General features: G+C 39.7%; 1 protein-coding gene across 6 annotated transcripts in view; it reads right to left on the minus strand.

The window, feature by feature from the left end:
- Zhx3 (zinc fingers and homeoboxes 3) overlaps nt 1-23975 on the minus strand; it is a 138097-nt gene that overhangs the window by 102818 nt on the left and 11304 nt on the right. For 2 of the 6 annotated variants that reach the window (XM_078051786.1, XM_078051788.1), the window contains exon 1: nt 22561-22760. The exons of 1 other annotated variant lie outside the window; for it this stretch is intronic. The gene's annotated coding sequence lies outside the window, so the exon portion shown is untranslated. Of the gene's footprint in view, nt 1-21949; nt 21970-22210; nt 22350-22560; nt 22761-23975 lie in introns of those variants that run through there. 3 more of the 6 variants (XM_078051789.1, XM_040274835.2, XM_040274837.2) reach the window with 3 other exon arrangements.

Consider the following 23975-nt stretch of genomic DNA (forward strand, 5'->3'; position numbering starts at 1 on the left):
GAGAAAATAAATATACTGCCTCTGGTTGACAGAAAGGGTGGCTGGATCAATTTTTCAAATCTCTTCTTCTATCAAAGACACAATAAAAAAGAAACAATAATTATGATAGAAATGATATATAGTTTGTTGATAGCAGTAAAAAGGATAAGTATCATGTGAAAGCAGTGGTAACATAAAAACAATAAAAGCATGACAGATAAGTAATAAATCTTCTAAACCTACAATGATTTTTATATGAGTTATCAATCAAAAGTAAAGCATAGCCAGGCATAGTGGTAAACACCTGTAATCCCAGTGGCTCAGGAGGCTGGGGCAGGAGAGTCACAAGTTCAAAGCCAGTCTCAGCAATAAGGCATTTAGCAACTCAGCGAGACCCTGTCTCTAATACAATATTTTTAAAAGGGCTGCAGATGGGGCTGGGGATGTGGCTCAAGCGGTAGCGCGCTCGCCTGGCATGCGTGCGGCTCGGGTTCGATCCTCAGCACCACATACCAACAAAGATGTTGTGTCTGCCTAGAACTAAAATAAATAAATAAATTCTCTCTCTCTCTCTCTCTCTCTCTCTCTCTCTCTCTCTCTCTCTCTCTCTCTCTCTCTCTCCTCTCTCACTCTCTCTTTAAAAAAAAAAAAAGGGCTGCAGATGTGGCTCAGAGGTTAAGCACCCCTGGGTTCAATCTCAAGTACCAAAAAAAAAAAAAAAAAGTAAAGCATAAAGTCAGGAGTGGTAACACATGTCTGTAATCCCAGCTACTTAGAAGACTGAGGCAGGAGGATCACAAGTGAAACTCCATCTCAAAATAAAAAATTAAAAAGGGCTCAGAATATAGCTCAGTAGTAACATGCCCCTGGGTTTAATCCCCAGTACCACAAAAGAAAAAAGTAAGGCATGCATCTAAGAAAAAGAGCAATGGAGAAAATTAATATAGACTATTAAATACTATCAACAACTATTGCTATCTGGAAATATGTTAATAGCACTATAGTTGGTTTTAAAAGTTCTACAATTCAAACATTTCAATACATTCAAGTCATTCATTTTTCAACCTGGATTGAATGTGGGCATCGTCGCTTAGTTTTCACAGTAAATAGAGAAGTCGAATTACTATTAGTGTTGAGGCTGTGTTTTTGTTATTACATTTTTCTACTCTGGGATTTCCTAATTTAATGTCTAGTTATAGGATTCAACTTTCGTGATATGTTTTGAAAGATACTCTCTAGGATTTAGGAGTTAGAATTACTTGAACATTTTAATCCATGGCAATGAAGTACTCAACCCAATGAGACTAATACTTTGGAATTTGTTGAGAATTTTTTTAAGCAGGGTTATAGCAAAGCTGTTTTATAGATTTGAAATAAAAATTTACTTCTGTTTGTCTAATTAAATTGTAAATATAGTATAAAAGCCTCAATAATTCATCAAAAGAGATTAGTATTGTCCTGCTTCTTGATCTGGGTGTTGCTTATATCAAATCACTTGAATTATGAAAATTCACCAGGCTCTATGCTTATGCTGATTTTTATTTACTATATTTCAACACAAAACAATTTTAGAATATTTTGTTATCTTACATAATTAAGTACTATGGATGAAATGATGGAATATCTGGGATTTGCTTCAAAAGACTGGGAGACAGAATGAGGGGGGAGGCCTGTATGGTGATGGTTGAGGAGAAGAATAAAGCTGAGTAGGAAGTGAATGAAACAAGCTAAGATAGATATTGAGATTGTTGTAGTTTCATGGTAAGTTCATGGAGATTCATAATTCATATTTGAAAATTACTATAATAAAGAAGATATTAAAGGGATAGCATTATTGCTGCTGTAGCTGCACTTGCATGTGACCAGCCTAAAGAACAGTGAAACATCTAACCTGGGTGACCATGAAAAACAACCCATCATGGAAAGGGAGGAAATGAATGAGGAAACTCCAGCAGTAATGTCACTGCCTACCATATCTTCAAATAAGGAATTCAGGGCTTTATGGACTCTGAGGGGACAGAGTGTGAGGCTTTTTTAACATTCAGTGGGCAGAAGAGCTTCCAGGGTGGTGGGCACATCTATTATATCCAAAATAAAAAGAAAAGGTGGCCTACACAGGTAAAATTTAAGGGATTATGACTGTGTATATGTCATAATTGCAAGAACCCAGCTATAAATTGCAAGGTAACAGTAAACTTTGAGGGCTGGGGATGTGGCTCAAGCGGTAGTGTGCTCACCTGGCGTGCTTGCGGCCCGGGTTCGATCCTCAGCCCACATACAAACAAAGATGTTGTGTCTGCTAAAAAATAAATATAAAAATTCTCTCTCTCTCTCTCTCTCTCTCTCTCCCTCTCTCTCTCTTCTTAAAAAACTTTGAGAGTGACTATATCCACCCCAACCTTCCCCAAGAACACTGTACCTGAAAGGTCCAGTCTGGGAAGGAGTAATGCTAGTCAAACTATAAATACAGACTTTTGAGCTCAGAAGGCCCCCCACCCTTACAGCTATAAAATGGCTCAAAGCAAAATTTCTCTTTCAATACTTCTTACTCATCCTAAGGCTTTGAGGAAATAAGACATCATTCTCACAAAGTTAGGAATCTTTAATATAGAAAGATGCCCATTAATCAAGTCACAATGAGCGCTACAAAACAAGCAAGTATAAATGCTTTATCTAAATCATGACAACAGGGTGGGGTTGTGGCTCAGCAGTAGAGGGCTCACTTTGCACGTGCGAGGCCCTGGGTTTGATCCTCAGCACCACATAAATAATTAAAACAAAGGTATTATGTCCAACTACAACTAAAAAAATAAATACTAAAAAATAAAAATAAAAAAATAAATCTTGACAACAATTATTCTTTTAAATGATCCAAAAAGTCTTGGTTACAATGTTTTCTGTCTGTAGAAAGGTAAAAGAATTTTTAAGTTAAAAAATTAAAAGCCTAAAGAAAGGGGTCATTCATCAAGTGCTCCTGACCTCTCCCCACTCTTATCCTGTGTTCTACAGAACTCATTCACTAATCTAGTCAAGGGCTGAGTGTCAGTTTAAGAATGTAACTTTAGGGCTGCGATTGTGGCTCAGTGGTAGAGTGCTCGTTTAGCATGCATGAGGCACTGGGTTCAATCCTCAACACTACATAAATGTAAAATAAAGATATTGTGTCCACCTAAAAAACTAAAAAATATTTTTTTAAAAAGAATGTAATTTTAATAATGCATCTGTTTTATCCAAATTCTAATAGATTAAAAAAAATCTGGATGCTCCATAACATTCCTTTTAAAAGAATTTTATTGGTAACAATATATTTTATAACCAGTGTTTTTAAAAATGCATTTAGTGTTTATTTGACTAACTTTCTGGTATATGAAAGTATACTAGATTAATAACTCAAATGATGAGCACCCAGTGTCCAAATGACAAGCAACTTGAAAATATACCAAGTACATTGAGTAACGGCTAGTCTGACTAGAACCAAGGGTCCAACTAAACATGCACAGAGAGGTACACACTCACTTAAAAGCTAGCAAAACAACATTGCTCTTGTTTTCATTTCCCTAGTGAGATGGGAGATGAATGTTGGAATATGGGCAAGGACCCACATCACATTCTATCAGCTGAGGGCATTGATGAATCCAGCATAGGTAGGTACTAAAGCACTGAAGGATTTACACTCAGGAACAACTTTACCCCAATACTCTGCCTTGCTACTTAAATTATGATTCAGGAGACCCAAACCATTAACATAACCTAAGAGAGAACTTGTCAGAAGGTAGAATCTCAGGTGGCATCCAGACCACTGAATCAGAATCTATCTTGTAACCAAATTCCCAGGCAATATGTAGGCACATCACAGTTTGAAAAGCATGGATTAGTGTCAAATTGGAAAGAGGTTTCTATAGTGCTTCTCCTTGGGACTCGCCTGTTCCTCATTTTTTTTTAGTATTTATTTTTTAGTTATAGTTGGACACAATATGTTTACTTATTTATATGTGGTGCTGAGAATCGAACCCAGGGCCTCACACAAGCTAAGCAATTGCTATACCACTGAGCCACAATCCCAGCCCTCCTGTTCCTCATTTTTAACTCACAATTAACTTGAGAATACTTAAAAGCCCTCATCAAATCCCAAGTTAACACTAATCTAGAAGGAAACAACTGCACAAACACCTCTTGGAGGGGACTTAGCTTTTCAAAAGATCATGAAAAAAAAATTACATATATTTTATAAAATTATATATATTTTATAAAAGCAACCATGGATCTACTTTTAAAAAAAGTAATGCATACTTGAATACATTACTGTGAATTAGACAACTTCTGAAGAAATGGCTATAAATCTAGCTATATATTCTAAAAGCAATTGACAGCAAACTGTGGCCACAAGTAATGGGGAGGGACAAGGAGGTAAAGGGATCAGGAGATTCTATCATGAGGACAGTAACTGAACTGGAGGACATTAAACCAGAAGAAGTAGTGATTAAGTGGGGACATTATCATAGTGTTCACACATTTGAAGGACTCTTTCAAGACATTTCATTCTACAAATGTGTTTTTGAGCATCTGCTATGTGCCAGGCACTATGCCAGGAGCTAAGGACATGGAGAGTAAAAATCAGAACTGCTCTTTGATTTTCTGATGTTTCCTGCCCAGTGGAAGAAATCTGTCTGTTGTTCCAGAAAACAGAACTACGGCCAATGGCCAGTGAGCAGACAGACATGGGCAACATACAAGGAAGCCTCTTCTGCCCAGAGGACTACAGCTTTGTACCAGAGTTAACAGATAGTGTTGCCTAGGCTCCCTAGAGCTGGGAAGGATGGGTTAAGAGAGGGAACTAGCAGGACAATGCAAATACTACAGGATTAGAGAATAATTAGGACCAATATCATTAATATAAGATTTGTTTAGCATTATATTACATTTAATTTAGCTTAGAAAAATTTTTTAAACTAACCACAACTTAGTGTATCCACTAAATTTTGTGTATGTATGTAAATGATATCTAATTTCCCTTTTAGCAATGTTTTTTAAAACCTAAGATTGAATAAAAATCCACATTAACATTTTAAGCAACTCTGCCAAATGACTCATTTCAATTGTACCATTACCCCTCTAAAGCTACTATTTTCACATTCCTTGATGTAGCTTCAGAGTTGTTCATCATCCTACTCCTGAAATTATGCAAAAAAAATAACAATTCCCTTCCAACATCCAGAAAGAACAAGAGAAAAAAGGGTAGAGGAACTAGATGTCTGAAGATACAAATAAATAATATTTATAAAGAAACATAGTATATAAACCACTTGAATGTTCAAAAAACAACCAATACTTTTTATGGAATGAAGCAGAGTAGTAATAATAAAACATAATATCCAATAAGCAGGAGAATGTTTAAGATCAACTAATAAGCTCTTATAAATAATTTTTCAGGTTATATAGCAATAAGGAAAAATACTTAATAAGTAAAAAAAAGTCCCCACAAACTCGTACAGACATGTAAAAATCATACATGTGATCTAGGCATGATGGTGCCCACCTATGAACCCAGGATGCTGAGGGAGAAAGATTTCAAGTTTGAGACCAGCCTGGGCAATTTAGCAAGACACTGTCTCAAAAAAAAAAAAAAAAAAAAACAAGAGTGGGAAATGTAACTCAGTGGCAGATGCTTGCCTAGCATGCATGAGGCCCTGGGTTCCATCCCAGTGCCACAAGAAATAAATGAAATAAAAGTAAAAATCATGCATATGAACATAAATTATGAAAAAAAACAAAAATTTGAAGTTTCTTTTCTGGCATGTTAGGATTCATTTTTATTTAAAATTTCTACTTTCTATTGACTATTCAATAAATGTTTTTATAACGAATGTTATCAGGATCCAAAATAATTATAACTCATTTTAAGTACCAGAGTTTATACATTAGCAAGAAATGACAAGGTGACAGTTTGATTTTATGTTCAATTGATTCTTTGTCCTTTATAAAGCTCTTTAAGTTTATAAGCAACCAAAAGTAAAGATAATGACATTCATGTTATGAAAAGTGCTTAACATTTGTTAAAGCTAAAAAGGACTTTGTTCAGCAGCCGCCCATGAACTTTGAGTAAAAGGAAAACTAAATTTCTGGACTCTGTTTTGCTTTTCACCTTATTTGATCTCACTTCACATCACTCATGCCAAGTTGAGTTTTTTTCCCTCTTCTTTTTCCTTCTTCTCAAGTTCACAGATGTGAAGAAAAAAATATACTGCAGCTCTGTTACAGTCTGCCCCTGTTCTCCCAGCAACACCATGAAATGTAGCTTTCTGGCATGGGTTATAATGAAAGATATGAGTAATATCTAACTATTATCTGTCACCAGCAAGATCACTAGCACTGAGGTGACTCAAGACCAAAAGCTCTGGGTTCAAATTCTCCACATCCACAATATGAAAATAATCTACACACACTCGAGTTCTTCCCTTTTGAAATTGCCTGGTTCTTATGTCTAATATTTTCCAGATGAACTCCCCACCTTTCTCTAAACCCTCAGGGCCATCACCATATTTTAAATCTTTAGTCCAGTTTCAGTCAACAAGACCCACTTTCTCTCAAAATGGCACTCAATGCACAATCTTTTAGGGACTGGGAAAGGGAAACACAGAAGCTTCCCAAATGCCCCATCCTCTAACAGTGCCAACTGTTTGAAGCAAAATGTCTGGAAACAGCACAAGAGTAGATTCTCCAAAACAAAAGGGCTAGTGCTATTTTAACCTCTGACGGAGTGCAAAAGGATGCGGATAACCAACCCCCATACCTTGCCCTTGCTCCTAACTCCCAGAAGAAGTGAGGAAACTGAGGCCCACTGAGGACAAATGTGGAAGAAAAAGCCAGAACTGAAAACAGGCAACTACAACAGCAATACTCTCTCCCATTTTGTGCTCAAAGTTTCCCAAAGACAAGTTAAAGGGAATATTCTTCCTAGTTTAATCTCCCCTACCATGATGTTGCAGACTTTTTCTCATGTAAGATGGACTTTCTGGGGTGGCCCTAGTAATCCCAGGACCAAAGAACTCAGAGATTTAATCCTTATTACTAAAGAGAGCTAAAGATCTTAGCTCTGTCAGTACCCACCATGTACAGAGAGGGCTCTTCTATGTGTCCCTGTAGGTTAAAAGGAATCACCCAATTTGACTTTTTAAAATTTATGTTTTAATTTAAAAAACCAGAGAGCTAAATACTCTCTGTAAGAGTATATCACAAGAGAAGGGAGTTGTACGGAGTTTTACCCAGAAGCTAGATATAAGAAGCAGTGTAGCAGCATATTAAGAGCTCATGCTGTATAAAATGTAGAATAACTCCCAACCTTTCTATGCCTCCATTTCTTCCTCATTAAAATGAGGTCAGTTATACTACTATTGATGAGATGTGTGACCATCCTTGGCATAGCAACTGGCTCGCTGTAAGAGTTCAATGATATCTCATCATCAGATCCAGCTGAAGTTGGCTAAGTCTCCTCTAGCAAGAAATCAAATGTTAGGGCTTTACTGGCATTTTTGGCACCCCAGGAGTTAAAAACCTTTGTTTGGAAATATATTACAATATTACTAAATGTATCAAAACATAACTGGAAAACTATGCTAGAAAAACACTGAAATAAAAATATACTGTTAAATAGACATTTGAAAACCTAGGCTGAGTGGAATTCAGTGAGGGTGGGTTTCAATCAAGAGTAAATTCAACAAGGGATTGAGCCACCAGAAAAAGCTAAAGAAACCTTAGGATAACCTATTAGAAGCACAATACATAGAATAAAGAAAAAAAATTACATCTGAAGAAACCAGGGGTTCAGAGCGTGAAAGAAAGACTTGAGATAAAAGGGATGATGACAGCTTTCTGTAGGTATTTGAAGGGTTGTATATATTGTATATGGTGCAAAAGACTCAACTCTGTATATCCAGTGGGTCAAAAGTCCCAAGACACAGACTGTTATTTCCTTTCATAAAGAATGTTCTTGAGCTAACTAAAAGGTTCTCCATATGAGAAGAGGAATTGGCACATCACCAGTAGACATATTGGAAACTTCTACAGTCATTCCCTATCTGAACATCTGCAATCCTAATGCCTTGTTTGGACATGAGAAGTAAATGTAAGTGGGAATCGACAGAATGTGGCTTATATGTATCAGAATTCTTCACAAGATAGCAGTAACCCCTCAAGAGAGCAATATGAAGGCTCAAACTTAGTCCACTAATACATACACATCAGTATTCTTATTCCATTTGAGAGGTATTCTAGTTATGATAATTGTAACAAACAATTTTCTTAAAAATAATCACCCAATACTACATTAAGAATGCAAAAGTACAATCTGACGCATTATTTTGAGTAATGATGCTTAGAATTTCGTTTAATCAAAGGCATCATTACTTTTTTACTGTTAGGCTCAGAAAATTAAACATAAAAGAAAAAAAAAAACGAGAAATTCTGAAAATCACAGCCACTGGGAAGAAAGTAATTCAACATTTTATTTTCTTTGTTCTGCCTGCCAAAAAAGACAGAGTAGGTTTAGAACTGAAAGGAAAAAAAAGGATTCAAAAGAGTAGAAAAAGAGCTGAAAGACAAGCATGAGAGTTTAGTGGCATCAGCCATCACAAACCTTACTGAAAATCCAAACATGTAAACTCATGTACCTAAATGTATACTGCACAGGCTCTACAACTCTTCCTTTTTCTTCACCACTGTGAGCTGGTCAGCAGGAGGGAAGGAGACAAAAGCAGAAGCTCATCTTTCCTTCAGCCTCCGCACTGCCCTCCGCAGCTATCACAATGCAGCACAGGAGAACATTAGTGCTCTTCACCATGGAGACAATTGTAAAGTCAAACCCAGAATTGTGAAATCACTAAATATGAGACACATGTAACAGGCTTTGGAATGGGAGTGAGGGGAGTGGAGATCCAAATTACCAGACAAGAAAGGCAGGTCTTTAGAAGCTCTTGGGAAGCAATTCAGATTCTTAAAATCATTTTATTTCCTTTCAGAAGATGAAGACGATTACTCATTATTTTGAGTTAAATTAATTCTGTTCACAGAAGACATTATACTTGAATTCCAGCCTTCAGACCCTGTGAGAAATGAATGCTCTGTTAAAAGATATACAATCAGGTGTAGATGCCTTCATGATAGAGTGTGGCTTTCACCTGAACTACAGAAAGCACTCTTTGTCCTAGATTACCAAATATTTTGTTGTAACTCTATCCTTCAAGCACTATTAGCTGGGGAAACAAAGACGTAAACAGGGTGTTAAATGTTATCACAAAGGTGTCCATTTATGCTCCAGGAGAAGTGGAAAAGGAGGAGAAGTGGCATCTCTCACAGTCTAAAGGGTCAGGAAAGGCTTTCTGGAGGAGGGGACACCTGCAATGAAGCTGGAAAGGCAAGTGGGTGTTGGCTTCACGAAGAGAGAGGATTCATTCTCTACAGAGGGACACAGAGAAAACCCAGGAGGATTAAGGTAAGAAGCCTGGAGAATGCTGTCATTTCAGGGTTGGCCTGAGGACTTGATGACCAGAAAAAAACCATAGAGACAGAAGAGCTAAGGAGGAAAGCATTTCAAAGCTGGAATGGCTCACAGGGTAAATGGATGCAAGTCAAGTCAGGCAAGAGTGAAAGGCCTAGTCTTAGCTAAACCACAAAGGACCTTGGATGCCCTTTGCCCAAGACATTTCAGGGAAGTGGCAATGACAGAGGCCAGAGCACAGAGGGTTGAACTGCAGGAGGTGAGGAAGTAGAGAGCATGGATAAGGCTACTCACAGAAAGCTTGGCTTAGAACAGGGAGTGAGCTAACAGGAAACACAGGATCAAATTTTATTTTCCAGTCTGAACTTCTGCTCTGAGCTCCAGATTCTCGTATTCTCTTGAATTCTTCCTTTCACCTCACCCCCTACATTCAATTTACACTCTAGCCTCCCCTCCACCCACTCTTCATACAATTGGTCCTTCTTCTTTTAAAATTATAAATCAGACCATTTTACCTCCCACACAAAAGGCACAATAGCTTCCTGCTGCCCTTAGGATAAAATCCAACCCCTGCCATGGTGTGTAAGTTCTTGGATGATCTAGGTCCTACTTTACTCTTTTGCATCTTCTCACCACCTCTCCCTCCTGATTATTATGTACCATCTTGGCCTTCTTTCAGTCCTTAAACCTTCTAAGCACATTTCTGCATTAGAATCCTTGCTTAAGCTATTCCCTCTGCCTAGAAATGCTCCTTTCTTGCTGTCCCACCAAGCAGCCAAAGGACAATTTCCTACAAAGGAGCAGGTCATCATAAAGGTCCTCTTTCACCTGATGCCCAGGGGTTCAATTCAACTCCTTCAGAATCCTGGTTTTCCAGCCTTCCAGGTAGGATATTTTCTGGCTCTCATCAGCCGGGACTTTGATGTCCAAACACATAGGCCCTTGATCATTTTTTTACTGCCTGTTATATGGCCTTTGTCAAGACACTACCTCATCATTTTTCTTAAAAAAGGTAAATGGCATCTACCTCCACTTCTGTTAGAAATCTCACCTCAGAAGGGAGGTAAAGGCCATAGTTCTCACCTCAGACATCACTTGCCTTTACCAGTCCTAGGCTCTTCCCAATCCCTGGCATCGAGGCACAAAGAGTGCCTTCTCCATTTCGCCCTGAAGCTGCACAGGTCCTGCTTCACTCTTCCTGGATTCTACTGCTCTTTGAGAATATACTAACACATCCAAATTCATCTCTCATCTAGTAACCATCTATCCTGTAGCCGTATTCACTAGCTCCCTTCCTAGGCCTGGTATATAAAAGCCTCCCACACAGCCATCCATTCTCAATCTCTTACCCCATCCTGCTGCCCAGCATTGACACCCAGAGCAACCTTAGAAACCATGGTTTGAAGACAGCAGAGATCCATCAAACTAGGTCTTCTCTACCCCAGTTGATTGGATTAAAACAAGCATGGAAGTGTCTGCTATTTTAGGCCTCTTAGAATTCAGCAGGGTTTGTCTGTTATAGTAGCTAGTGTTTCTCTATGCAATACAGGCTGAATTTAGACAGCAGGAGAGAAGGAGTAGGAAATGCTGGACACAGCGGCACATGCCTGTAATCCCAGTGACTCAGGAGGCTGAGGCAGAAGAATCACAAATTGGATGCCAGATTCAACAACTCAGTGAGACCCTCAGCTACTCAGTAAGAACCTGTCTTGAAATAAATAAATAAAGATGTAGCTCTGTGGTAAAGTCCCCCCAGGGTTCAATCCCCAGTACCAAAAATTTTAAATATATATATATAGAGAGAGAGAGAGAGCTAGGATTAGACATGGCTTTATGACAATACCTGTGTTTATATATGTTATATATTACTTATCCTCTTCAAAGAACATTAAAATGTTTTCTCATTTGACACTTCATCATCACTTACTGATGTTATTCTATAAATTATTTACAAAATGAAGAAACAGACTTAGAGATGTAAGTTGCTACTAATTGGAGAAGCCAAAACTGGGCCACAGGACTCCCAACTCAGTCTGTGGTATTTTTGCTACAGCATCTGGTCTCTCAAAGCCACATTTTAGTGCTACATAAGAGAAACTCTTGCCTGAAGTCCAAAAATGCTGGAATGAAACAAGGGTAGGTAGTTTGGGCAGACAGATTTAAAAAAAAAATATGGAGGTCTTTATAATCACCAGACTGTGTAATATAGCTTTCATCCGATAAATAATGAGGAACAAGAATCGACTCCCACTTCCTAGCTCCACAGCTGTAATTGATACCTTTCCACTGTCTTCAAAGACCTTACTGTACCACTCCCCCAGCTATCAGTTGGTGCCAAAAGTTCACTTCACAAAGAAAACAGAAGCTTTTTCGAGAGCAAAACTTCCAACCCCTTACCTTCTATAGAGTTCTCTGTGTCCCCAAGTAGCCTTATCTCTTCCCACACAATCAAATGGAAAAGGCATACCTCCTCTGGCAGTGCTACTGGCCGTCCCTTAAGCATGTCACCTCATCCAAGGCAGATACTTCTCAATCATTTACCTTGAATCTGCTACCTTCTTTTTTTTTCTTCTCAGTGCTAGGGATAAAACATGTTTTCCTTTATTCTGGATCTTTCTTTTCTTGGTCTCTAAATCTTCCTTTCCTTGGTCTCTCATCCTTTCCTCAGGAAGTCCACTGCCCTTTCTCATCCTCATACTTCTTGGCTAGGCTCCTTCAAGAAGCAGCAGCAGTAAACACACATCTCCACTTCATCATCACAATTTTCTTCCATCCACTGTAATGTGGGACACTGAAACAGTCACCTCTAACAATACCTCCTGGGAGCTAAATTTCTGGATAATTTTGAACATTTATCTTATTTTTTATGGCACTTAACACTGCTGATACCCCTCCTCCTAGAAATTTCCCTCTGCCTTGATTTCCATGTCCCCACTCTCCTGATCCTCCTTCTGTGTGTGTCTACGCCTTTTTGGTCTCCTTTTAAGGCTTCTTCCTTCACTTCCCCCTAAATATTGATGTATCCTGAGGTTTTATTCTTTTATACTTCCTCTTACCTTATATATTCAGATCTCTCTGTTTGAAATCACACCTCAAACATAGCTTCAACTGGCAACTGCACACAGGTGACTCCTACACTGATATATCTCCTGTCCAAACCACTCATGTGAGCCCTCCACGTCCTGGCAATGTTTACCTGCTAGTATTTAAACCCAGATTCCATAGGTATCTCAAACTCATCATGGTTAAAACTACAATGAGCACCATATCTATATCTATATCTATCTATCTATCTATCTATATATATATATATATATATACCTTATACAGTGATAATGAAAACACTGAGTACTGTATCAATCAGCATTGTCCAGAGAAACAAAACCAATATGAAACACACCAATATGTGTGTGTGTTTGTGCTCATGTGTGTACAAATACACACACACACACACACACACACACACGTACATATACACCCAAAAAAGTTTATGTTAAGGAAATGACTCATGCAATTGTAGGGGCTGACAAATCTGAAATTTGTAGGGCAGGTCAGCAGCTATAAATTCAGGCAAGAATTGGTGTTACAGTCTTAGACTCATCCCCCACTTGAACAGACATCCCTGGAGACAAGGTCTCACCCTGTGACCCAGCATCTTGCACAGACAGGCATGACACACCATAGAAGCTCAGTCAGTTTTGACTTATGGCCACTGTGGCATAAAATGAGATGCTCTTAAATGAAATGGGATGACAGGATGGATGAGGCACTAAATCATGATAGGGAAAAATTAGGACTTGAACAAGGATTATGTTATAAATCAAGACACAGCCCTTGTCAGATTTACATGACCACAACACCTATAATTGACTGAAGACCATCCACACAGATAGAAGCACATCTGTTCCAATAATTTCTTTGAATGTCTCAACATACCTGTGAAATTGACATGGCAAAGAAAAGGTCACATTTTACAAGTACACTGAGATTTTAAAAGAGCAAGGGTCTTGTCTTGGTTGCTAGAGAAAATATCTACAATGAAATATCTTAGTTCTTCAGTGATATATAGGTAAGAGGAATCATGAAAACAACAAAAGATCAAAACCAGAAAAGAATCTTGTAGTTCAAAACCTGCAAAAAGTATAAATATCACCTTCAATTTACAAAGAATACATTTTCTTTCAGGACAATTATTGTCCACATTAATATTTGTACTATAATACTATGGCATGTGTTAGATTATCCACATTACATCGATTTTTGTACTGTTTCTGTTTATATACCATGTATCCAGAAGAATTGTTTTGTGAAATAAGAACAGTTATGTGTTAAATTTACATTTCTATAGTGATGACTAAGTATCCCTAGGCACCCAAAACTATCTGGTTTTCTTATTTAGTATTAATAAGCATTAGAATTAGTAAAATATTAATGGTATTTAGTCTAAATACTGTATGTGGAAACACTATGGCATTAACTACAGGGTAGTAGAAACTCTCCATTAGCTATTCCTGCAAAAAAAGTTAAAGTTGACTATCCTCAACTATATTTGCATATATAAGAACTTGACCTTTTCAAATTCTTTTGTATGCAGTCTCATCTAAGTATCATAAAAATGTTATAAATCAGGAAAAATACCTCTCATTTCAAGTGACAGGAAATAGAGGCAAATGCCTAAGTTCATATAATTGAAAAGAGGCAGGGGCTGGGGATGTGGCTCAAGCGGTAAGGTGCTCGCCTGGCATGCGTGCGGCCCAGGTTCGATCCTCAGCACCACATACAAACAAAGATGTTGTGTCTGCCGAGAACTAAAAAAATAAATATCAAAAATTCTCTTTCTCTCTCTCTCCCTCCCTCCCTCCCTCCCTCCCTCTCTCTCTCTCTCTCTCTCTCTCTCTCTCTCTCTCTCTCTCACACACACACAAAAAAAAAGAAGAAAAAGAAAAAAGGCAAAAGTAAGCAAAGACACCAAGGTTTTCTGTCCCCAGACCTATAGTCACTCAACAAATCTATGATGGCTCCCTGGCTACAGGTCAACAGACTATGCTATCAGACCAGAGGAGGACAGTATCTGATTTGCTTTCTATTGCGGTTTAGTGTAACCCCTACAACACTAAAGCCCCTCCAAGAGAATTCATTCTAGTCCTTTGTATGGTAAAATGGGACATATAACATTAACAAATATCTTGGCTTTTCAAATTCTATTAACATTATCAGGAATAAATAGAAAGAATTGTCATCTTTTTTAAACCACATATGTTGATTTTCAAGGAGATCACAAATCTGGGCTAGGCCCCATTTCAGCACAAAAGACAACTTGTGGATTTTCAGCTTCCTGGAAAATTGAAGAATTGAATCGAATGGGAGTGAAAACAGAGCCTTAACACAGGAAAGGAAAAACTGAATGCGAGGTCTTAGGCATAACAATGTCCATTTGTAAGGATGGCCTCATGTTCTAGCCATAATGGGCCTGCCAAGGGAGTGAGGACTCATCCAGAAGAACACACATCAGTGAGAGAGAATTCACTCTATGGCAGGAAGATGCACCTTTGAAGCAGCAGGCCAAGCTCGGGAACCAGGCATACAGAGGCCCGGAGCAGGAAGAGCAACTCTGTGCATGGCTTCACAGGCTTTCTGTCAATTTCTCTGTGCTTTGCCATGCTAAGACAAGAGAGACAGGCAGCAGCTATGTCCTTTAGGTTACCATGGCCCCACCCAAAGAGCTCTTGTGCATATCACCAACCATCCCTGACAAAGGTGCTCAGGAATAAGATAGATGAGTATTCAATGGGACTGCCAACTTGGCAGACCATTCCTTTCCCACAAAAGCCTAACTAACATCACTTGGAACTCTATCTTCCCTCAATTTCTAACCTCATATCCAGACTATATACATTCCATTATCATTCTGGTTTTCTGTTTACCACCAGCATATCACTAGACAGTCACATGGTGCATACTGATGTTTTAATAAAAAATGGACCACACTATATGATGACAGTCCCATAAGATAACAATGGAACTGAAAATTCTTACCACCTAGTATTTTTACTGTATTTTTTCCTATGTTTAGATATTTTCCTGTTTTACAACTGCCTATAATATTCAGTACAGTAATATATGGGATAGGTTTGTGCCTCCAAGCAATAGGCTATGTCTGTGTTAGGTTGTACCATCTAGATTTGTGTAAGCACACTGTATCATGTTCATATAATGACAAAATCACCTAACAACTCATTTCTCAGAATGTATCCCTATTGTTAACCAATGAGTGATGAGTCATTACTTCTGGTATCAGATGGACCTGGAGAGCCAAGCTACTAAGAATGATGAACAAAGGCTTACTCCCACCAGTCTCACCTCCTTCAAACCCAGGCAGTTGGCTTCCAGATCCTATGTTCTTAATCACTACAGACGTATTCCCCAAACTTACTTAATTATAAAAGAAGTACCAAATGAGTGTATGTGGAGGAGGGTGTTAAATATATATTCTCAGACTCCTCTCTTTAGAGATTCTAGTTCAGTGGGGCCCGAGATAGATCCTGGAATCTTTATTTTTAACACACCCTCAGATGACTTTCATCACAGTTTAGAAACAGTTCTACATGCCACCAGTATTGCCCACTTGAATTGGGATTCCTTCAGAAGCATAATGAAACTGGGCCAAGATCAACTTATTCCAGACAGACCTGGCAACCATAAATCGTACAGGTCATGCTTTTCCATTTCCTTCAGGCAAAACCCTCAATCCTCTGAGAATCTTACAGACTGGCTGTAATACCTCTCTCCATTGCCAGGACCTCTGACCCCACCTAATTTGCCAAAGAACTGGCCCACCTTCTTTTTCTTTACTCCAAACATCTTGCCATCCTTCTGATGGCTTCTCTGACCACAAGGATGACCCAAACAACACTCTGGTCACTCGGTTATCTGACTTCATCATCTTAGTGTTCTTCGCTGAGTTCATTTCATTTTAGTGGTTCAGGTCTGTGGTGAAATGTAGAAGTCTGCCATGCCCAGTAATTAACTGCTCCAATTCTGAAATCTTCCACTCACATATCCCTCTCTGACCATCACTCCAATACACCCATTCCTTGACTTCATCAACACCACTGGTCCTCTTCTCCTCCTTATTTAGCCTACACCCATCTATCATGTTAATCACTCCTTGAAAAATACTCTGTTTTCTGACCCACTGTCCTTCTGCCAGTCATCCCTAGCAAACCCCAACTCTGGTTCAATCCAAATATATGCCTTTTTTGCTCCTAAAACCAGATGTTCCAATCAGTCCATAGTCTCCCAATAGAGTCCTGAATATTGCCTGGATATCAGAGACACTGTCTTCCTCTTCCTGATATCAATGGTTCATCAAAATTTCTCATTTTTCCTCTGACCTATTCCTACTTATTCTTAGCAGATAATCTCCCCTCTATTTCACAAGGATGACAAGCCACCAGACTGGCACATGCTCATAAGCTATCCCACCAGAAAATTCGATTGTGCCGGTATTCCATCACAAGAACTGCCAAGTCTGTCATGTCTGAACCAGGACCCTGTTCACATGGTTATCTGACGTAAGCACCCTGGTGGTGAGCATTCCTGAAGTAAACAGTATGATGGTGGTATCTTTCTAGTAGAAAAAAATAAAATAGTGTGTCTTTTTTTGTGTGTGTATAATTCTGCTCCTTAGAGTGATCTTGAAAGATAAGGTTTTTTTTTTCAATTTGCAACTGAAAAAAACAAACAAGTAATTTTTCCAAGGACTAGCAGCTAGAAAGTGGCAAAGAAAATTAAAACAGAGCCTGAAAGCAAACTAACCTATGTGCTTTGACATAATGGCTATTAAGAAAAACTTTCCATAAGTTTTGCTCTTTAAAGCAAGCATTCTTATTTTTTCAAAGTCCCTATACATGCTTAAAAACAAACATGAGGACCCATTAATATCACAGCATATCTCACATTCATTCCTATATTTGTACCAGAAGGCAGTGATAAATAATAGGGATAGTCCAAAGATCAGGTCATGTGCTTTAAAATCCTAACACCACTACATTCTTAGCTATATGCTTTAAAAATGTCCTATCTTGGGCTGGGGATGTGGTTCAGTAATAGAGAGCTTGCCTAGCACATGTGAGGCACTGGGTTCAAACCTCAGCACCACATAAAAATGAAATAAAAATATTGTGTCCACCAACAACTAAAAAATTAATATTTTTAAAAAGTCCTAACTACTCTAAACTCTACTTTCTCAACTCAGAAATAGAAATGGTAATGTAATTATCATCACCACCTTTTGAATTCTCCCAAAGGTTTAGACATAATGTGAGAGTACATTTAATAGTGGATCTGGTATACAGTAAGTCTCAAAAAATGGTTAGCTGCTATAACAATTAATATTCAAAATGTTTGAGCACCTGTAAAAATACTGGATTCTAGGCAGAGCAGTGGGTGCCAGGGCTGTGCCATAACCAACGTAAGGATGTCCCTGTACTCATAAATTTTGTAGTCTGTTGGGAGAGTTAACCACTTAAGGAAAGCAACAAACATATAAATAAAATATTTGGAATTTTTATGAACTTACAAGCAGGAACTGCATGTGTACTAATGGATAATGAAGGATAATCAGGGAAGGCCACTTTGAGGACTAGACACTTTAGCTGAGTGGATGTTTGAAAAGGGTCTTTCTATGACAAGGGTGGGGAGAAGAATGCCAGGCAGAGGGTACACAAAAAAGGAAGAGAATTTGGCATATTCAACAAATTGACAGTACTCAACTTGACAAGCATGGTGACAGTAAGCAGGGGTTGGGAGAGGGAGAGGGTGTGGGGGCCTCAAGAGTAAGTGTGGATATGACTCTAAGGAAAGTGAGAAGCCACTAAGCAGGAAGGTGGCATGATCTTACTTTTTAGTAGGATTACTCTGGCTGCCATGAGAGAATGTGCTAGAAAGAAAGAATGAAGCTGGGAAACCAACTAGGAGGTGACAGCCTTCATCCAGCCAAAAGAAGAGGGTGGCTGATTTAGGAAGAAGAGGAATGAAGGATCTGTAATATTCTGGTGGCTAGGCTGACGGGCCATGTGGTGGACTCAACATGGGATAGAGAAAGAGGAAGAAGGAAGGACAACTACATCAACAAATGATATAATGCTATATATACACACAATGGACTTTTATTCAGCCATAAAAAATTAAATTGTGTCATTTTCAGGAAAATGGATAAAACTTGAGAACATTATGTTAAGTGAAATAAGCCAAACTCAGAAAGTCAAGGGTCATATGTTTTCTCTCATATGTGGAAGCTAAAGAGAAAAAAGGAAGAAAAAGGTAGAGTAGAAGGATCTCAAGAAAATTGAAGGGAGATCAATGGAGTAGAGGAAAGGGACCAGTAAAGGGAGGAGAGAAGGGAAAGGGGAAATACTGGGAGATAATATTTGCCAGATCATATTGTTAAATTGTGTGCATATACAAATATATAACAAAAAGTCCCACTATCATGTACAACTATAATGCGCCAATTAAAAAAAAACATGGAAAAAAAGAAAAAAGAAGTAAGGACAACTTTCAGGTACCTGACCTGAACAATGAATGGAGAGAAATGACACTGAGACAGGGAAGGCTGGTGAGGAGACAGATATGAGTGGTCAAGAATGATGAATACAAATTTGAGAGAGAGGTTAAGAGATCAATACTGAACATGTGAAGATTGAGAAAACAGTGAGGCAGCAAGCAGAGACAACAAGAAGGCCTCATAGCTGAAAATACAAGTCTAGAACCAGAGAAAGGGCAGGAGGCAAAGCAGAGGGAGTCAACTGCATCCAGAGGGTATTAACATCCTGGGACTGGATAAGATCAGACAGAATATGAAAGAAGTGAAGGAACTGAAAAAAGAATAAGAAAGCAGGCTGATAATCTAAAACTGAACACGATTAAGCAACCCACACGAAACAGAGTTGCCCAAATACATGTTCAACAAATGCCTACGGAACAAAAATAAATTCCTAACACAATCCCTTTAGGCTTTTAAAAAGAATGAAAATTTCATTTAGTATTTCTACCCTCCCTCACCATTCTTGTATATTTAGAACATAAGGGGGAAAAAAAAAAAAAAAAAAAAAAAGGTCTTGAAGGTCCCTGGACTAGGATCCTTAAAAACAAAACACTTTTTTTTTTCCTCTCAAAAACTCACTAAAAGTAGTCCACCTAAAGTTCAAACCTCTAAAAAGCTCACATTATATCTTCTCTGTAAAAATTCTGCCTCAAGATAGTTTTCCCACCCTTATAATTATAAATTATAACTAAAAATTCAATTGTATGTTTTACTACAGATGTTGTTTCATCCTGAAAGATGAAATGTTACTTTCAAACAGTTAAAAGGCACATGAGATGTAAAATGCTCAAAAGGTCAAGGATTTACTTTAAAAGTTAAATTTAAAAAAGTAAGTGTACCTGCTAGCCAGCCAAAAACTGATAAGCAGGGAGATGAAAAGGATAGAACTGCCAAGAAAATAAGTAAATATAACATCTATTCCCCAAATAAAAACACATTAAACCTATAATTATATCTCTGGGTATCTGCTGACACAAAAAGCCCACTCTGCTTTTGAGGCTTATACTATTACTTAGAACAACCAAGTTGAAATCACAGCTGTAAACATAACTGGGACACCTTATACTTTACAAAGATTCCCAGTGTGACACAGGGGATAATGCATAAAAAAGAAACCCAGTCACATTTGCCAAAAATGTTCTTTCCCTTAATTGTTTAAGTTAAATCAAGACTATAACTCTTTTTAATATAATAAACCTCACTTTGTAAAATAATTCTCAGATATGGAAAGGAGAAAAATGTTGGGACTTTTAAAGAGACTAATGATATAGCTATCTAGACCTGCAGCAAGGTCATATGAATTGATGGATAATGAACATTCATTCATTCAGCAAATAGTAAGTACCTACAAAAGGCCAGGTATAGGTCTGGGCCCTGAAAATACATCAGTGAAAAAAAAAATCTCACTTTTCTGGGTTGATGAGGGAGAGAGAGAATAAACCAACAAACAAATAAGTGACTGTAAATAAAGCACAGCAAGAGAGGACAGGGGGTGAGATATATTTTATAGAGCAAGATTACATTTGAGCAGAGACCTGAAGTAGTAAGGGAGTCAATCATGATAATATCCAGTGACCAAAGTTCTCAGCAAAAGGACAAGAAAATGCAAAGGCATTGAGACAGGAGTTGCTTGAAGTTTTAAAGGAACAGCAGAGACATCAGTCTGGCAAGGCTGGAAGTCAGAACCAAGAGGTAGCCTAGTAGGCAACAGAAAGGACTTCAGATTTTAAGATAAGAAGCTGTTAGAGGGCTCCAAGCAGAGAACTGGCACAACCTGACTTACTTTTTTAAAAGGGAACACAAGTTCCTACTCATAAAACCAAGACTCATAATCTATTTATAAGTGAAAGGAGGCAAAGTATACAATAAAATTCTTATAGTCTGATAGCGTTTTTTGCAAGAAAAGAATATGTACACATGGGAACAAAACTAAAAACATAAATATTGTGGTTTTTGAGGTTACAGAGTTTTTCTTACATTTTCGTTTTTCAAGTTTTCTGTCTTAAATATGAATTATTTTGTAACTTTTAATGTTACCTTTAAAAAAAAAAACCTACTTCACCATGAGACTGTCCTAGTCTGAAATCTTACTTCAATATATAAAAAACAAAACCAAAAACAACACAGAGAACATTTTTTCCCAAAACTACCACACTTCCCATGCAATGTTTGCCTATCATGAACCACTGCACAAATCGAGTAGCTCAATGTATCAAGGTCACAAAACCAACTTAGTTAATATTTATCATTACATAGTAGCTCTGTCCCCTAAAACAACTTTGATATCATCTTTCCAAGAGAGCAACAAAAAGGCCCTTTTCATTCATTTTCTAAGTCGCTTTGATACTATTTTGCTGCTTTTGGATTTTTCCACTGTACGTCTCTTAGAAACAAATTAAGCCCAAATAAGTTGTTCCAGCTAATGAAGTGCGCTTTTGGCTCTTTCTCCGTGGTTGAGAATTATTCGGCAAAATACCAATTGTTTTAGGACGCATTTTTCTCTTAGTTTTGAAATACTGCAATACTAAGTTACCACAAATAAAGAACCTCAAGATAACAACGTACAAGAACATGTATTTAAATGGAAATCGCCGTAATCCATTTTTAAATTGAAAAATGTGTGGATGCCTCATGAATAAACATTTACAAATATATACTAGCGTTCACAGGACATAAATAAAAACACCACCCCGCCCCTGCCCAGTCCATAACAGTTTTTTGCAAGGCAGAAATGCAAACCATGCAACTCAAAATGACTCAAGCTCTCACTTCCACCTGAGCCCCACATCCCACCCACTCCTCAATCACTTCCAACAGGTTTCTCTGAATGAAATCCCAAACTTAACAAGCCGCAAACTCTGCTCACATACCACTCACGGCATCCGGGAACCTGGGATCCACGTGTAGTGTTTTACGTGGGGAACAACAGCCCAGGGTTCAAGATTCTACTGTACCCCGAGTGGTTGGTGCCCCGGCTCAGCTGCCTTCCCTGGCGGAGCTGATGCTCTTTACACCAGAGGCATGGGCTGTCCAGCCCAGCAGCGGGCAGCGACCCACGGGAGTGGAAACAAGCGGCGCTCAGACATGCACTCTCACATCGCCAGGCGCGCCCCCGCGGACACCCCACTTACCCGCCACCAACCATTCTGCTCCTTTCGCAATTGTGTGGCCCTTGGGACCACAATGACCCCAGGGACCCCAGGGAGCCCGAGCCTGGAGCCGGGAGTGATGACAGATGGGCGAGGGCGGGGCTTCGGGGGGAAGGGGCGGAGCCTCCCAGCATGGGGGTGCTGGCGGCTGACAGAAAGACAGGGGGCAGCGGGCGGAGGGGGCTGACCTAGCCTTCGGGCCGGGCTGGGGCCAGGCCTGGCGGGAAGGAGCTCGCGCGGACACAGAGGCTGACAGGCAGAGAAACACACAGACACCGGGTACTGACAGTCGCCGGGGCACACGGGGTCGGCGGGCCGCGGCGGACGCTCACCTGGCAGCGGCGGCGGCGGGGACGGCGGCGGCCGGGCCGCACTCCCGGCGCTGCGGGCCTCCCTCCCTCCCGGCAGGCGGGCGGGCGGCCGGCGCAGGCCCCGCGGAGGCGGCGGCGGCGGCGGCGACGCCTGAGCCGCGGACTGCTGAGCGGCGGGGACGCAGCTGCACCAACCGACTCCGGGCCACTCGGCTCGGCTCGGCTCGGCGGCGCTCGGAGACGTTCGGCTTCACTCGGCCCCGCTCGATTCGGTTGGGGGCGTGGTCCGGTGCCCCCCGCCCAGGTCGCCTCAGGCGTCAAGGGGGTGGGGCTTTCGAGCGGGCGCGAGCCCCCTGACGTCGCGGGAAGCGGACCTTACCCCGGGCGCATGCGCGGACGCCTGCCCCGCTCTTGGCCGCGTGGAGGCTGCAGAAGCGGGAGACGCGGAGGGGAGGGGGTGGGGGCGGATGCCCGGGCCTCAGAGGTTCCCGGCTTTTGTGCTCCACATCCTGGTCTTTCCAGAGGACCACCTAAGGAAGGCCAAGCGAGGCTACGCTTTCAAAAGGGTGTGGACTGGGCAGGGGCCCTAGACCATGTCCGCCCTCGTTCTTTCCAGGGCAATGTTTCCCAATAAACGTCCCCTGGTAATTGGTCTTCCTTTTACCCCACCAAGGCTTCACTGCAGTTTTTAATATCTTCTTTTTCTTAAAAGTCGTAAAGCCAAAACAAACTTAGGATCACCGCTTCCTTAACATTATTAAATCTTCAGATACTTGGGCTTCCAAGTGTCAGCTTCGTTGGCTCCAAAAATGCTATCCTTTCTTCATAGCTCCTGAGTACCCTGTGTGTCTAGCATGACATTGGGCACTTTTCTGAACTCCTGTCACATGTGCCAGGCATGTTTTTTTTTATTATGAAACCCAAGTTTGTGGAAAATATATTCAAAAATTTAGTCCCCACCTTTAGAAGTCTTTGCTTAATAACAGAACCCTTCAGTCTGACATACCCCGTTGGAATCCCAGCATTAATCTGGCTGGTTAATAATTGGCTGAGTGACTTTAGACGTGTTACTCTCTCATCTGTAGAAGGACAATATTAGTAACTAAGCAATGGGATGAGTGAAAAGATTAAATGATGGCATATTAAAGCTTTCCACACAGTATCTTAGTGTTCAATAAATAAATCTGATTTTAAATTGAGATTGCATTAGAACTTCAGATCCAGAAAACCAGCAAATCTATTCGTATGAGCAATGTGTCAAACTTTAACATGTCCAGAGCCAAACACTCAAACTTGCTCCTTACACATCTTCTCTACCTCAGTTAAGTCAACTCTAGCCTTGTAATAACAGGCTAAAACCATTGTGGTCTTCCTTGACTTCTCTCTTGCTATCGTCTACATGTAATCCATTAGCAAATGTGTCAGCTCTACCTTTC

The sequence above is a fragment of the Ictidomys tridecemlineatus genome, chromosome 5, assembly GCF_052094955.1.
Source record: "Ictidomys tridecemlineatus isolate mIctTri1 chromosome 5, mIctTri1.hap1, whole genome shotgun sequence".
Lineage (NCBI taxonomy): Eukaryota > Metazoa > Chordata > Mammalia > Rodentia > Sciuridae > Ictidomys > Ictidomys tridecemlineatus.